Source organism: Patiria miniata, unplaced genomic scaffold (genome assembly GCF_015706575.1).
Source record: "Patiria miniata isolate m_02_andy unplaced genomic scaffold, ASM1570657v1 HiC_scaffold_25, whole genome shotgun sequence".
Taxonomy (NCBI): Eukaryota; Metazoa; Echinodermata; class Asteroidea; order Valvatida; family Asterinidae; genus Patiria; species Patiria miniata.
The window spans coordinates 7,442,571-7,460,192 of record NW_024037064.1 but is presented as its reverse complement, the minus strand read 5'-3'; the positions used below and the strand labels follow the sequence as shown (position 1 = coordinate 7,460,192).

The window sequence follows — 17,622 nt, the reverse complement described above, 5'->3', positions numbered from 1 at the left end:
GCTAGCTACATGTACGTGTAGGCAAATTGTATCTTCGTTGCGACACGTACTTGTTCATGTACACGTTTCTGGGCCGATTAACGCGGCCAATGAAAGTGTGCTAACCTACTTTAGCTGCTGTGTCAACAAACCCTAGATGTAGCTGCAAGCTGATATCTAATAACCAACAAGAGTAAAATATTAACTGAAATGAGCCGCCAAATCTTGCTAGGTTGCTGTGTGTTTGCAGTGGAGTATTTATAGCTGTTTCAATTGGTAAAAAGTACACCGAACTGTCAACTGTAATGCATATTTTATGTTGCTGATCTTTTTTGTATTTTCAAAAGTGTTAATTATTGGGGTTTTTTTAAAGATTTTATGCAAGTAACTTTTTTTTATGTGTAAATTTGTTAAGCACATGTGTCGGCCAGTATTGGTGCTCAAGGCGTTACATCATTATTACCCTGCTCATTGGGCCAATGAAACATTCCAAAGACAATCTCAGCTCCCTGGGGAGTACCGGAATCTGTTATTTCGGCACAAGCAGCTAAAATTAATCACAATAACCAACTCTGCCCTCACAGGTACCCCTTTACTCCTGGGTGGAGAGAAGCAATGAGTGACAAAGTGCCTTGCCCAAGGGCACACGCACCATGACCCCAGGCTGGACTCGAACCCACAACCTGCAGAATTACCAGCAGACCCGCAGATCACAAATTCAATGCTCCAGACTACGAGGCCATGACAGATGTGTAGCCAATGTAGTGGAGACTTGACACTACCAGTCCCTTCAAAATCCACCAGGTCGAAAAGATTTTGTAGGATTGAGGAAGTCGGATCCTATAGGGTGTATCACAATATACCTGTACATACCGGTACACGTATGCAAATCCAAAATCTTTGAGTTGGATCCGCGGGCTCAAATCCGCAGACCTTGGGTTCATACTAGCAAGAATCCAACATGGCTTCTACATGTACACTGTTTTGTGCGCATCTAGGGTGCAGTATGACCAACTACCAACAACGATCTGCGCAAACCAACAGGTACCGGTTCCTGTGTGTGAGAAAACACAACTGAGCACACACAGTGGCAATGGCGTGCAAGCGTCCTGCAATATTGACCCAATTTGTCTTTTACGTCGATTTATTTCTCTGAGAGCTACATGTACATTGTAAGCATTGTTGTAATGAAGTGTTGGAACTGCATTTGTAGCTTTGCTCAGAATACATGTCATACAATAAAAGTCCAAAGTCTAATGGTGTGTACAAGGCAGTCTTACTACACGATTGAAACTGATCCACATTGTACCAAACACCATGCAATGACTGCTCTTTCAATCATAAAACTAGCATACACCAACTGCAGATCACAATAATGTGGATTCATTGCCAAAGGCAATATGAGTGATGCACTGTATGGGTACCAGGGTATTAGTACATGTACAGGTACATTTGTACATGTATGCGCTGTGCAATTCTGTGTGGTGTGAGATTATGTGCCCTGCTGTGTACATGTGTTTGTCAGGCAGCAGTCAGCACTAAACAAACATGATTTACAAACACTGACTGCCATTGGATAGCCAAATTAAAATGACACTTTGGTGTAGGTGTACACACGTACATGTAGTCATAGTGCATCTAGCCTATAATGTACTTGGTAAGTTAAGTCAGTCACGCTTGCAATCAAATTTTAATTTTTCCTTCCAAAAATCTTTTGATAATTCGGCCCATGGCCAATTTACAATTTGTACTGTGGGCTACAACGTGTATGTAATAGAAAAGGCATTAGCTCATACCTGTACGTATGACGTTTTGGCTGCTGACCAACCGGTACATGTATTTTTGCTAAGCTTAAAATTGGCTCCTGTAGACGATTTTACGAAACGGTGCGAAAGTTACGCCATGCGTAGGACTTACATGTACTGGTATGTGTACGCCACCATTTGTTCCTTAACGGTCGCTGCGCAAAAAAACTAACAATCAATTTCAGGAAACTTGGCCTATCGGTGGCTGCGCACCATTTTTAAATAATCTAAACATCTTGGACATCTAACACAATTTTCGAAAGGCTGTTCATTTTGTTCAGTCAGGAAACATTCCTTAACCCTAACTCCCTAGCATGATTTATCATTTACTAAGAACCATACCCATCCTGGCAAATTCTAACACCATATGGGAAACTGCACACACATATTTCTGACTTTGATTCTTTGATTCTGGAGGTGTGCCAACCCAATGTAAAAGACTGTCAGTTTAGGGGTACTGTACCCATCCTGACAGATTCCAACAAAAAATGTCCTTGGGGTTTGATGGACTGAGTTCTGTTAGGGTTGAATCACGTCTGCCAGCTCTAAAAATTTTGTCACAAGTAAAATAGCCATTCATTTACCTAAAACACAGAAGCCCTGAATTTACAACGCAAGAGTGATAAAAATTTGAAAGTAAAATTATCTACATGAACCGGTACCATCCCATCAACACTAAATCATTATTTTACCTTGGCGGATGCGGCATGTTGACCATAATGCGCCGTTCCACCAAACCACTGTCATCAATCATGAAAGCATACAATATTGAAGAACGGCACTACACCAAAATAATGACCAGAAATACAAACACTCATCAGCCTTCGGTCAAAAATTCCCATCAAACGCTGATTAAAAATCCACTTGTCAAATTCACCCCGCGAACTCGGTGTAAGATCCGACGCGATCCGCGACCACCACTGCCGCAATATTAAGATTCCAGCAGCGTTTCTGGACATCTGTTTGTAGACGTCTGCCCCGAGATCACTGTTCCATGGCGACCGGGCGTCTTAAGAAGCAATAACGCAGGCAAGGCTTCTGCCCATAAGGTGCGCCTCTCCGTTCTTCGAAAACAAAATCCAATAAATAAATGGGTACCATCGAAGAGAGACCTGGCCACTTAATTAAATGCAGGTCATGTTTTTTTCCTCCTTTTCAGATGCGGCCGTACTCGGCTTACAATCAATTTAACCCTGGAATTTTTTTTGGTTATTAATTTCCTTGAATGAACGTAGGAGAGAAACTGGGAATTGAACAGCTGAATTTTGAAGAAGACATAAAGAAATCGGCTTAAAGATGATGGTTGGCAGAGAATGAAAACTGACACTTGTGATTGTGTAAGCAGACGAGCAATCAAGAATGAATTGAAATTAACGGCGCGCTCTCAAAAAATCTCATTTAAAATTGTTTACTTCATGTACAATCAGATACATACGTGTACATTCTGTATGTTCTAAATCTTAAAGGTTGCCGTCTTGCCGACCACAGATAATTAAAGTACATGTATGCATACTATTAACAGTCAATTTTGAAATTTATTTGAAAATTAAAAAGAGAGCATTGCTTATTGTTCAAATACATGTTCCTTTCTACAAATTTAATCTGTTTAGCACGGTTTTTTTATAACATGTATTCAATTCTAAAAATTATTGTGCAAAGTATTTAATAGCTGAAAATGTTTACAATCTGCACTTCAATATTCAATATGATGAATGACTTACTCTTCATGTACCGGTGTGTGTAGAACCAAGCCAACCAAGTAACAGAAAGACAATGAACTATACCACTCCCCATAAAAGCAATTTCGTTTTTGCTTTGTTTGATTTAGAGGAATGGAGATGACATGATGTCGAATGAAACTTTCCTTTTTTTTAAGCAGAAAACCAACAATTGTAGGATATAAACCATTCTCAATCCTCCAATTTTTTGCACACATTCAGATGAAGGAAACCCAGAGCCTCAATCCATCAATATCCTCCAACAGCCCTGAATCTCAAAATGCATTCATCCTAAATCTTGCACAATCCTCCTCTTCTTCCAACACTGTTCATCCTCAATCCTCCAACATCAACCGGTACCTTCATCCTCAATCCTCCAAAATCAACCGGTACCTTCATCCTCCATCCTCCAAAAAAACCCAAAAAAAGGTGCGAAATGTCCATCACAGTCCGTGTGCCCTCAATTCTCCACAATCCTCAACAATCATCCACATTTGTATGTTGCATTCAGCCTCAAACCCCCCCCCCCCAAAAAAAAAAGAACACCAGAAGGACTTTGGAGGATTGAGGATTAAGGGTTAAATCTATTGTCCATCATTTGCAGCCACCAGAAAGTAACTGGCGTAATTATTGTTGAAAAACATACTTTGTTGAAAGATAGTAAGGGGACTAAACTCCCTGTGAAATTATTCTTTCTGGCAAGCTGTCATTTTGAAGTACCGGTAATCAACAAAAGAAGGCCTTTCCAACGGTGCCTCTTAAGACGCACCGCAGGAAAATTTAAATTAGTAGTTCGTTTTGTTATTCGGCAGAGCGCGCGCAAGCATTGGCACGACGCACACGCACGCGGGGTTGCTATAATTCGTCGGATCGGTGCGCGACATCGCGTAGCTGCAATCAGCTCAGTGAGAATGCGTCTTGGACGCTGAATTCAGGCCCAATGCAAAACATGATTCAGCAACTTTTGATTTGAAATTGAGATCCTAGAAGGCTGTTTTTCTTGGAATATACAGCTGAAGCTGCATGAGCTGAAACTTCATCAGGTTAGTTGTTCAGTATCCTTCATTAGATTTTGAACATTTTTTTTGCTTCAAACGAACAAAATGCACACATTATAAATGATGGACTACATGTATATCTTTAAATGTGCTGTCTTGCGGACCACAAATAAAATTTTAGAAAGTACATTTTGAAAGTAATGTGAAAACTGAAATCAGATATTCTTTGTACCAACTTTCTAGTGTTTAATCTGTTTAACTTTTTCTTACACTATGTACCGGTACATACTTAATTTATTTTAAATATTATTGTGCAAAGCAATTCCTAGCTTAAAAACTTTACGATTTGTACAATATTTAATTTACTGACTGACTAATTCTTATTGGGTAGGCACAGCTGAACCAACCAAAAACTGAAAAGACAATAAACTATACCGCTCCCAAAAAACAATTTGAAATTTTTGTAAAAGAACTGCTTTTTTTTAATTGTTGTTTTTGAGATGGGATATGACACCAATTAAACAAATTTGAGAATTCACAATGCATTCTGGTCTGGTGTCTGCTTAAACGCACTCCGCACATGGTGTCAAATGCCAAACTACACAGTGCAATCCAAAAGTGAGATTTCCCCAGGGGCCGGGACCAGACTATCAAGTGACAGGGGTAAAGAAAAAAACATGCAAGACTCAACCGCCGTTTTGTGTATGAACTGCACCAAAAGGGATTAACCAGGCTTTAGCTGGGATTGTGCAGATGATGTGCATGAAAGGTTTGTTATTGCGCATGTTCACGCTGCAAACGGTTGTTGAGATTCCCGGAGGGTGTGATAATAGGGATGTGTGAAAGCTGGGCAACAAGAATAAGAGTGACCCTGTGACTATTTCATGAACGGTTTGAGATGAAATTCGAGCAATGAATTGGCAATAACCTTATGCGTACAGCCAAAGTTAACTAGTCTATGGAATTGTCCTCAGCACAGGTTGAAAGCTATTTGAGAATCGTCGGAAACACTGGCACCTCTAGTAGATCTGCAGTGACTGGCACATGGGCACAACCAGTACATACATGTATTGCCAAAGTGCCAATAAACAACAACAACAACAAAAACAAATCAAGCCTAAGGCCAAAAAAAAAATAGTCAGTCTCTGGTCAGACCAAATTTCCAGAATTGATGCGGCGATGCATTTTGTTTTCCAAGCTTGAATTGTACAGACATGACCAGTGGGTACTGTTTTGCTTTTTTGGTGTCCTCATGAAGTCATATACTAGTATCTTGGTGTCCTCCATCATTTGCCTTGGTGTTCTCCAGTATTTGGAGTCGAGCTGCCCACAAACTTTGCGACGGTGCAGCAATAAAGAGCTGTTGTACCAGTAGCTACCGCAGAAAATTTGGAAGAAAAAAAAACATTGACGCGTGATCAAATTGACGCGCATGCTGACCAGACACCGACTCTATTTTTTTTGGGGGGGGGGGGGCCTAATTGAACAAAAAGAGTTGAAGAACATTTCATAGAAACATAAAATAGTTGTCAGAGAAGTGTGTATCTTGGAAAGTGCTGGCGGAGGGTTTTATGATGTAGACAGAAGAGTTTCCAGAAAAATGCTCTTCTCGTGCTGCTCCTTTGTGATCCCAGCGACACTTAGATCACGCCATGCATCAAGCCTTACATGAATGTCGTCATTTCTGAATTTTATGGTCGCCATTGACAACAGGTGCGTCTCAGAACTAGGGTTGTAAATTTCGAGACTTTTTAAAAGCTTGGCACGATGCACGGATCTTAAAGGTCTACTGTGCAGAAAAGCAGCTTCAATTTCAATTGGTTGATTCTCACACCCTAGACATTTTTGCTAGGATGCAACCACAATCCGGCAAAATCCTCGGACCGCCTTCAAGTAAAATTGCAGAAAACCTCAATCTCCCAAAATCCTCCACGTCCTAAGAGGGGTGACCACTGCCTAAATCCTGCAAAATCCTCTGGCAATCACTGTCAATATATGAGGCAGAGCCAGTGACATCCTGGCGCAGTGCGGAGGATTTCAAGTAAACTATACATCTACATATACACCACGTACATGTAGGCCTAAATTTATGCAACATCAGCCATACATTTTGGCCTTAGCCACGATCATGCAGCCTCAATCCTGCAAAATCCTCCACTTAGCAAAGATGATTTGAAGGATTTGGGGAGGGTTTATTTTCAATCTTAATTTTCACTAACACAAACCCTCCAAAATCATTCAAAGTCTACAAGGAGGTTTTGATGGATATCGTAGGAATTTGGAAAGAACAGCACAATCATACTACTGGTAGTTGAGAAGTTAAAGACCATGCCATTGGGTGTCTACACTGTGGTGGATTTTGGAGGATGGTTTCAAGAAGAACAAGACAAGGCAAGGGAAGTACATGTAAATGGTCCCAGAGTGCACAAACAGCTACCGTATTCTATTAACCAGAATGGCTCTTCACTGCAAGTACTTTAACCCTAACCGACTAGGCCCTTTTGGTTAGGAACCATCCTTCATCAACCACATCGCAAGAGAGATACCCTATCCATCAAAATCTATCAGGTGACAGGTTTTAACGGTTCTGTAAATTGGCCTCATATTGGTACAATTGACAGGCTGTGGTGGTCTTGTTAACTGAGGGCACCATGCCTTGACTGACATAGATGTGGTGGGTCAGCGCTGGTGAGTGCCTGTCAATGATGGATTGAGCTCAGTAACAATGAAGGCACAAAAGGTGAACTACATGTAATACAAATGTATATCCCAGCTAAGATGGCTGCTACATGTACATGTATACATGCAAGTTGTAGCAGTATTCAAGGTCACCCCATCTATCAAACCCCTTCAACAGGTTTTGACAGTTATGTGGTTTAATCACTAGAGGTTCTGGCAGTTGGTGACCAGCCTGTACATTGTATGCTGGGATTCAAATGGATAGATTTCTTGACGGTTTGTGACAGCTCTGTTGAGTAGGATGGTTAATCATCTTTGGGCATCAACAATTTACACATGAACAAGTAGTGAATTTTCAACTTGAGTTCTCAAATTACAAGCAGTCGAGTACTTGTGAGTAAACCAAACTCCCTCAAAACAAGTTAAATACGTGTTTTCTATACGGGGTAAGTAAACAAAAATGAAACCCAAATGTCCAGACTATTGTTTTAGTGAAGTTCTGCATGCAGCACTTTCAAAATCTAAGATATGAAAGCTTAATTCATCAGCTTTCCTTTAGTACAAGAATCATTTGAATTACTCAATGCACTTTTTAAGAACTTTACAGAATTTTAAACACAACCACCATTTTAAAGTTCTGTCCATGGATCACAAAAAAAGGTGTGTGATCTTTCAGCAAAACGAAAACAATTTAATTACACACATCCTTATGTGATTTGTTTTCGTTTTGCTGAAAGAACACTGAACTTTATTATGATCTGTGGACAGAAGTTTAAAACAGTGGTTGTGTTTAAAATTACGTAACTTGATACATACATGTACGTGTAAGTACATTCGAGAGTGATTTGAATGATTCTTGTACTAAAAGAAAGTTTATAAAAATATCCTAGCTTTTGAAAGTGCTACATGCAGAACTGCACTAAAACAATGGTCCATACATTTAGGTTTCGTTTGTTCTTTACTCGCCCTGTATGTTTTCATTCGAAGTGGTAACAACATGCAAATAGGGCGTTACTGAGACTCAGTTTTTGCGCAGACAATAAATTCTGATGTTCTGCACTGCCTAGCAAATTTCAATGACAGCGGCTGTTCCAATGTTCACTGAGAATCACTGCCACAGTGTAATCTCAACGGGCAAAGATCAAAAGGCGTTCAATGGTAATGCCCCGTTTGTTATCATTACATGTAAGGAGTTGAAGTAGACGTTGTACTTGTATATCATCATGTGATATCTTGTGTGAGATCAGGACACTGGGAACGAGTCAACAATCACGTCTGCGGTGAGGCATCTAACACAACACAGCTACAATTTGTCATTGGATTGTTAACTTGATTACTGCTGTTTGTGTTATTTTATTTTTTTTACAAAGAGCAGACTTGAATTCAAGTCTACTGGTAGTATTGACTGATTGCATTGTACTATATGTACCTGTACTAAGCACAGAATAGACCATTATCATGTTGCCGCCATCTTGATTTTTTTTACCATTCAAATCAACATAAAACAGCGAGGCTGGAAGAAAAAATAGTCTGGTTCTTTTTTGCACAAAAAACTTTATCATTCAGACTGTTATTGGACACAGGGAACATGACTGAAATGGTGGCAGCATGATAAAGGTCTATTGGCGCATCTGGGTAAAAAGTAGACTTGAGAACAAGTCCATTAATTAACTGAAATTGACTTGACGCTTACTACGTACACAGGTATTTTCATGCTAAAAAAAAAAAACCCAAATGTTGTGGATTTTGTTCTAAAATCCTCATATAGATGCAAACATGTATTCTGTGCAAAGTTGTCCTTTCAGTCAAAATCAGTCAAGAGACTGTTTTCAATAATTCAAGAGCTCTCAGCCTACGTACAGGATTTGTATGCCCTTTATTCGTCAAGATTTAGTTGGAAATTTTTTTTTCCTTTTCTGTTTATTGTATTCTTCGGTTCAGTCTCAAGTGCGTGTGCATTATCAATTCCTTGAATCACGATTGGCTGAGTCATAAACGATCCGTTACTAGCGTTATCTATCGTTGTATGCAGCGTAGACCGGTCCACTAAAGCTTGATATTAGGGAGGGGGGGGGGCGTTAAACTTAATAATGATGGTTGCAATGTATAGGACTACAATCACCAAATGCAGGCAGCTGTGATAAAATAAAGCAAAGTCCACAATTGTGTTTCTGAGTACATGTTATTGTGCATTCAATTTTGTGAAGTCACATTTTTGGTTGACAGAATTTATTTTTTCTTTTAACCCCAAACTCCTAGGCATTTTTGTTAGGATACAACCTCAATCTTGCAAAATCTTCTAACTGTCTCCATTTAAAAAGAGCACGCAGCCTCAATTCTCCAAAATCCTCTGCTATTTCTTGCATTTGTTCAGTGGGGGCGACCCCTGCCTCAATCCTGCAAAGTTCTCCAACGATCATTGTTGATATGTTAAGGCGGTGCCGATGCTGTTCAGAAGCAATGCGGGTGATATCAAGCATAATGCATTTCTCAATTAATGCGTCCACCATAGACAATACAGAATCACGGCCTACAAACTCGACACAATTCTCCAAAATCAACCGGCATTTTACCATTCAGCCTCAATCCTCCAAAATCCTCCAAAACCACCAGGAGGGTTTTGGAGGATTGAGGAAGGTTAGAGTTGATCCTTTGTCACTTTAGCAATGTCCCAAACAACCAAAAGACGCATCGCTGGAATTTTACGTCAGTAGTTTGTATTTTCGGCAAAGCACGCGTAAGCATTGACATGATGCACGCCCAGTTGCTATAATTTGTCGGTTCAGTGCGTGACATCGCACAGCTGCAATCGGCCCAGTGAGAACGTGTCTCGGACGCTGAATTCAGGCCCAATTCAAAACATTGAAATCGAGATCCTAGAATAATTGTTTTCTTGGAATATAGACCTACAGCATTCACAAATGCTGAAACTTCATCAGGTCAGTTGTTGAGCACCCGTCTTTAGATTTTCAGCCCTTTTGTTGCTTCAACATTACAATTTAATAATTTTTTATAATGACAAATTTCTAAGATTTCTAATTTTCTAAGAATGTGAATTTCCTGAATGGCCATATGTTTCTCAAATTTATGTAAATGATTGCTCAGGGTTTTCTCCATTAGACCCAGTACCACCTGAGACCACATAATGGTTTAATGGATTCTTCAATGAATAAATACAAAGTAATACAATGTATGACAGGTGCAAATGGGTTAATTAAAGAGAACTCCCCCATAGATGCAGAGGACAGTGTTTTGCGAGCACGACCCAAGTACATGTAGGCACACAAACACACCTGGGCTGGTTTGCATGGTTTGGGGGAAACCAAACAACGAGATGGGTTGGTAAGCTAGATCAACATGCCCCATTGACAATGCACAGCCAACTGTGACTCCAGCCTGGGAAGAATAGGATCATATGATCAACAATACACATGACCTACATGTACATTGTACAATGTACATGTACACGAAGGGTTCTCTATGTACTTGAATACAGCATACATGTACATGTACATGTAAGTTTACATGCAATACATTTGCACACCTGTGTGATGTACAATTGCACATGTAGGCCTATGTGTGTAAATTGTAAATTGTGCTTACATGTACTGAACAAGTACGAGTAGAAAGTGTGTACAGGACATGTACATAACATGTGCATGTATGTTTTGTATGAACACCAACCAGTACAGACACTCGCATGTGTAATAAACATGTGGCATAATGCATGTTGATGTATACATGTACATGTACATGATGTACATGCACATGTACATGTATGATAGTGCAATTTTTTTCCAGTAATCTTAAGTAAAAAAAAAATCATAAACAGAGAGAAATTACAATTAAAAGTAAAACCTGCTACAAAAAAAAAGACAAAATATTTGAAACCAACAATTGTTGGTTTCAAATATTCGAAGTCTCAGACTTGTTTTGTATTGATACAAAACAAGTCTGAGACTTCGAAATTGTACACAAAATTGGTCACACATGTACATGTGTACATGGCGTGTCAGGTAATTTGTAGGCTCTAATGCACACCCGATGCAAGTGTATGCACATGTATCAGTAGCAGCTGAAATTGACCACTATTCATAAAGTGTACTTTTTATTCCATCTCAAATATTGATTTTTTTTTCATCAATTATCAGTCATTTTTTTGGGGGGGGGGGGAGGGGGAAGAGGAACAGACGTTCTATCAAGTCAGATCCCCTGTCGAGCCCCCTAGGACGTTAATCTAATGTTCCTTATTTAGAAACTTAGAGCTCGCCCGACAGCTCATGAAATTGTAGGTTATAAATAATACAAGTGAGTAGGGACTGACGTCTGCGCTGGAGTATTTTAAGTAAATGTCAAAGGTAAAGATAGTACGGGTCGTGTGTGTATTACCATGGAGCTGTTACAGAGGAACAGATGATGAGGCTGTAACTAGATAGAAGATGGAAACAGGCACGTACTTGGGTTCCTTGAACAATGATAATTAAGCTTGAAGGTTAGACGCTACATTCATGCATAGATCTTGTGATGGTACAGATGTTTAGCCGCAACTTATTTGTTTTGACAGAATTCATGACAAAATATGATTTCAATGTCCGATTGTAACAGGTCTCACAGTGCACAGTGTTTTGAAAGGTTTTTCCTAGTGCCAAAATATAGGCACTGCACCAGGGGAAATTTTAGGGTGCAATTTTCCAGCACGTGGTAGCAGAAAATGCAGAAAATTGCTGACGGTAGGCCTACGTATACCTCAAGTTTGCCACTCTAGATAAAGTACCTCATACAAATGTAAGTACCCTAACCCTCCTCAATCCACCAAAATCCTCCTGGCGGTTTTGAGGATTTTGGAGGATTGAGGATGAATGGTGTTTTAACACATGAGGATTTTGGAGGATTGAGGATGAATGGCGTTTGAAGAAGAGGAGGATTTCGGAGGATTGAGGATTAATGCATTTTGAAAAGCAAGACTGTTTGGAGATTTTGAAGGATTGAGGCGCTAAGATCCTTCATTTAAATATAAGTGCACATTTTTGGAGCATTTTGGAGGATTTAGGATGGTTCTTAGCAAAAGGGGCCTAGGGGGGTAGAGTTAAATCCTCCAACTGCCTCCATGTAAAATTGCAATACAGCTTCACTCCTCCAAAATTTCTGTTATTTCTTGAACGTGGTTCTTGGAGGAGTGACCACTGCCTTAAATCCTGCAAAATCCATCGGCAATCACTGTCAATATGTTGAGGCAGGGTTATTGATATCCTGGAGCAGTGTGGAGGATTTCAAGTATATTCCAGGCCTAAATGTACGGTATACACAGCCGAGCATTAACAACACAAGGTCCGGCCTAAGACCTCAACACAGTGCATCCTGGGTCATTCTATAAATTTGGGGTCCAAAGTGTGACATTTTTCCCGTCCCTGTTACCTTGGTACTTTGTAATTTGCCATTCAAGCATTATTGTTTATTTGTTGGGTAGGTAGTTTGCTATTCATAATCACTCTTGGAGGATGACTGCATTAACCCTTACCCTACTAGACCCTCCAACGCATGCCAATATGTGCCTCAAGAAAATCTCCTATGTTTTTTGCATGGCCCTCCAATATCTGCCATGTCATTTCAAGGGTAACTGGACAGGCACTCCAATACATGCCACAGAGAACAATGAGAGTCCTCTGATAACAAAGTGAGTGCCCCCAGCTGGTCAGTATCAGGCACCCTCCAGGGCCTCCAACTCCTGCCAATTGGAGCCTTCACTGCTACATCAAAGTATCCTCCAATAAACTGCAGCTGGAGGGCATTGGCATAACCAACTGACATGCAGTAAACTACCCTCAGAGAGTAAGGGTTAAGGAGTGCATCAGAATTATACAATCATAGATGTCAGATGTAACAGGGACGGGAAAAAAGTGGACCCCAAATTTATAGAATGACCTCAAACTCCGAAATCAGCCACACATTTTTGCCATGTACCGGTATGGCCTTAATCTTGCAAAATTAATCCTCCATTTTGCAAAGAGGATTTTGGAGGATTTGGGAAGGTTAAGATTAAACCAATAGGCCTATAAGCAGGACTTCAGGATGTTTGGCTCATCGAAGAAACTCTTGTTAAATATGTTCTTAGACAGTCACAGGTATATTGACAATGTGGTTATCTTGGTATTATGATATGGCAAAAAAAATTAGTTCTGCTTTCGATTTACATGGCATTCGAAAAAAGGGTAGGTACAACACATGTAGGTAGGAAAGGAACTTTTTTTATCCAATTATTTTTCTGTACGATCATATTGGAGGCGTCTGCGTGCAGTCAAGGGTAGAAATTGATGGTTTTCCGTGTTTTTTTCCACATTTTTCCCATAAAAAAATTAGGGTAGGGGCTGTCAGAATAGGGTAGGTAGGGAAACCGGAAGCAGAAGTATTTTTGGGGGGGCCTCACTAAACTGTGGGGCAAATTGATTTTTAAGATTTTCTTAAAAAAAATTTAAAGCAGAATTAAATTATACATTTGTAGGCCTATAGCTTTTATAGGTTTCGCTACAATCCCGGCCAAAATGGTTGGGACACTTCCTGAGCCTGCCACGGTCACCCACTCCCCCGCTCCCCCGGTCAATGTTGTTCTCTCCAGCTGATGGAGCACACACCGCGCAACGACAGACAACATTGAACGGGGGCCGGGGGGGGGGGGGGGGGTTGGAGGCCCAGCGAGATCTGGCCAGGATTGTAGGTCGGAGTTTATAGACATGCATTCCTAGAGCTACTGTTGTACAGCACAATGTATTTTGAGTTTCACCTCCAAAAGCAGGTTTAATATATTTGTGCACTTGCTATTTTCGTAGCAATAAGTTAATCATTTTTGAATGAGACATCAAACAAAGCAATCCACACTACACGGACGTTTGGTTACTGAATTATTTCTTTACAAAATCTGATTTATTGCTGCCTAACAATAATTTGTATATTGCAGGGCGGGTTCATTTGTGAACAAAAAAAATAAAGCTTAGAAATTCCAGAAGTTTACTGGCTGTCCGCACTGGACTTAATCTCGTCATATGGACAATAGTCTCCGTACGTTTCACACAAAGTCCAATGCCAACACAGCTTTTGACAGTCTACATGTAGTGACTGTCCACCTCGTTTTCAGGGTGTCGAGCAGTACCGGTAGGCTCCCACCCATGCCTGCTCTCTCACCCTGGTATTGGATTGTGTGCATTTCCAAAATGTTTGGATTCGTATGCAAATTAGGAATAGTCTGGTGCCTTGCTGTGCTTTACATTTGTTTTTGTATGTGGGGCCTGGGGTATAAACAGAATCCGTATTCGGAACGGATGACAGATTAACATGCAATGAGCGAGGCTGGAAATATGTCTGCAACCCGCTCGCAGTGAGCAAGGCCGGAAATATCAGGGTGTGTTACCCGCAGATGACAGCCTGAACCCGTCTGGCATCGAGGTTCGTGAAAACAATCCCGCGCCTGGGTCCGATCAATGTCAAAATAATCCCAGCGCAAACTACACGATTGAGGGGGTTCCACACACAATGCAGATGTACATAGTTTAAGTTGGAATAGAAAACTTTGTTGATGCTGTATTAAGTGGACAAGAAACTTATTGAGATTTTGTTGTCCTTTTGGTTGACACATGTTGACACTAATTAGTACGACCTGTTAAGTCATTGTTAGTCACAATTAGTATGGTTCCACTTGCCTTCACTGTGTCACAAGAGGGCCTCCTTCAAATTGATGTAAACATGTCAAATGTTTTTTTCTCATAAAAAAATTGTCAAGATTATTCTTAGAGTGTTTAATGCGAGTTTTGTTGCTTTTTTTTTTACATTATGTTACGTACAGTATGTGTGTCATTTGTCAATCAAATTGTTCTCAGACTTTACTTCCCTTTAAAAAAAATCTGACAGAATGGAGCCATGAATTAGACAGAAAAATGGAAAAGAATGTTGCATCCTGAAGCCACTTTTTTCATCGTATATCATCTCAATGAAGGGCAGTCACTGCAAAATGGTGAAAAGACATGAATCTGGGACTGAGAAACATTTCAAATTTTTTTTAGAAAATACACTCAACTCTCCATTGACTTTGTACACAACTAAAGAAGTGGCGTCTGGATACTACATTCTTTGCAGAAAAAAACTAAATCTAACGTTCAATAATGACATTCTATCTCTACACCTTTGGCACCAAAATCTATCATAATGAGCTACTGAAGCACTTTAACCCTAACGTACCTGAATCCATTAAAATCCACCCCCCTGTTTCGGGGATTTCGGCAGATTCAGGATACACCCATATTGCACAAACTGGGGGATTTTGATGGATTCAGGATTGTAAGCCGAGCGGAACTGCAGGATTTTGATGGATTCAGGATACCTCCATATTGAGCTGTTGATTCAGGATCTCAACAGAATAACTCTTGGCTCTGTTTGTGGTCAAGTAAATACTGCTTGTAGCCCTGCCAAGTCTGTCACCTGCTGTACAAAAATGTATGTACTGGGCAGTTGGGAGCTTGTTACTGCGGCTTATTAGGCCTCAGCATATAAACAATAGATTACAAAATAACCCATCCAGACAAAGCAATGCTGGGGTCGGACAATGGCTCATTGAAATAGCCCTTCATGCAAACATCATGGTATACATAATTACCCACAGCCCAAGTTGAAAGGAAAACCAACCCACATCATATCCACCAGCAGTTAAACCATGCATTTGGTGTGTTTTGATGGATCCTATGCAACAACACACATCACAATTTTCATTCGAGCATGGTATCCTGAATCTGTCAAAATCCACCAGAAATTTAGGTGATGGATTTTGAAGACTCTATGGAAACACATGCTGTATTTTTCTTTTATGCCACCATGGTATCCTGAATCCACCAGAATCCATCGAGACTTTTTGCTGGTGGACTTTGGCGGATTCAGGATACCTCCATTATCTACACTGGGGGATTCTGATAGATTCAGGATACCAGCATTGTTTGCATGACAAAATTGGTGGATTTTGGCGGATTCGGGATACTTTCTAGTAAAAGAGCCATCAGGAATTAGGGTTAATCGATGTAGAAATTTAAAATCTCATAAAGATTTTCCATGTTACGTTGTAATTCTGTAATGTGTTACGGCTTCCGTTAACAATAGCCACTGCGCACTACGTCAAATGTCGTTATCCAAAACACAAGATAAGCCAAACTTTTTAATGTTGGTGTTTTGTAGAGGCAAACAATTTTGCGGGGTAAGTTGTCTACGTGGAGCCTCATAGTTCTAGGCATGCTAGGAGTACATACTTTACGTGGTAATGCAATACATTTTATAATGAAGGCCTACTCATAAACATGTCAAAGGGGGTGCTGTACAATCTAACGTTCGCAAGAAGCATAATACTATGGCTAAATATCCACTTTATAATTAACATTTTGGTAATCCTTACTTTTAGGACCCTGTTCCTATATAGGAAGGGAAAGACTCACCAAAACAGCTGACTAAATGACACTCAAAAGTGACATTCTGATATTTCTTGACACATTTGAACAGTTGGAAATGACACCTTCTTGAATATCAGCAGGTTTAAGTTTGTGGAAAGAGGGCAGGGCTTTGATTTTAGAGGGAAATTGAGGGGTAAAAGACGACGATGACAACCAGAAAACAGACTCAAAAACCAAGATGGCAAACGTGAAAGCTCGATGCAATGAAAGCTCGATGTTGATTGGCTGATAAAAAATAAACATCTTAATTATTTTTTTTAGCAGCCAATCAGCATCAGGCTTTCATTATGTAGGGCTTTCACGCGTGTGAGAACTACAACATGCACGTCTGACTGTGAAAAAAGGTAGGAGGAGTCACTTTTTTTTAAAAGTGCTTTCAAAATTACAACTAACATGAGTTTATATGAAGAAAAAAGATTGCTTTAGCCTGCAAAAGTCACTTTGGTACTGGACAGTCATCTGCAAAAGTCAGTTTTGAACAGAACTCGTAAAAAATAGAGGTGTCCTAAAACTTAAAAGTAAGGATTACTTTGTTTGACATGACTAGCAACAGTAGAAATTGAAGGGGGTCAGACAAGTCGACCGTTGAGACAACTCGACTCGGGAAAAGTCGCCCGTTGAGACAACTCGACCGTTGAGACAACTCAACCGTATGTGCGATAAATGGAAAGACAAGTCGACCGTTAAGACAAGTCGCCTCGCATGTTTTTGGGCCTAGTTTTGGGGATAGTACCGGGGATTTTGACGGCGGCTGATCGCCGTTTGGGAGTTATGACACATAACAGAGCAGAGCCGATATAGCGCAGCGTGATTGTCCGTGCACATCGTTCGAATTTGCCGGGCCGGTGCGCGCATCTCCAGTCAACCGCGTGGCCATACCGTGCACGTGCACGTTACATGTCACTGTCTCAACGGTCGAGTTGTCTCAACGGCCGAGTTGTCCCGAGTCGAGTTGTCTCAACGG

The 17,622-nt window shown here is 40.4% G+C and overlaps 1 protein-coding gene across 12 annotated transcripts in view; it reads right to left on the bottom strand.

Annotated features, from left to right (window-relative positions):
• Positions 1 to 17,622, bottom strand: part of LOC119733277 (rho guanine nucleotide exchange factor 11-like) — a 98,460-nt gene that overhangs the window by 79,589 nt on the left and 1,249 nt on the right. The window lies entirely within an intron of this gene.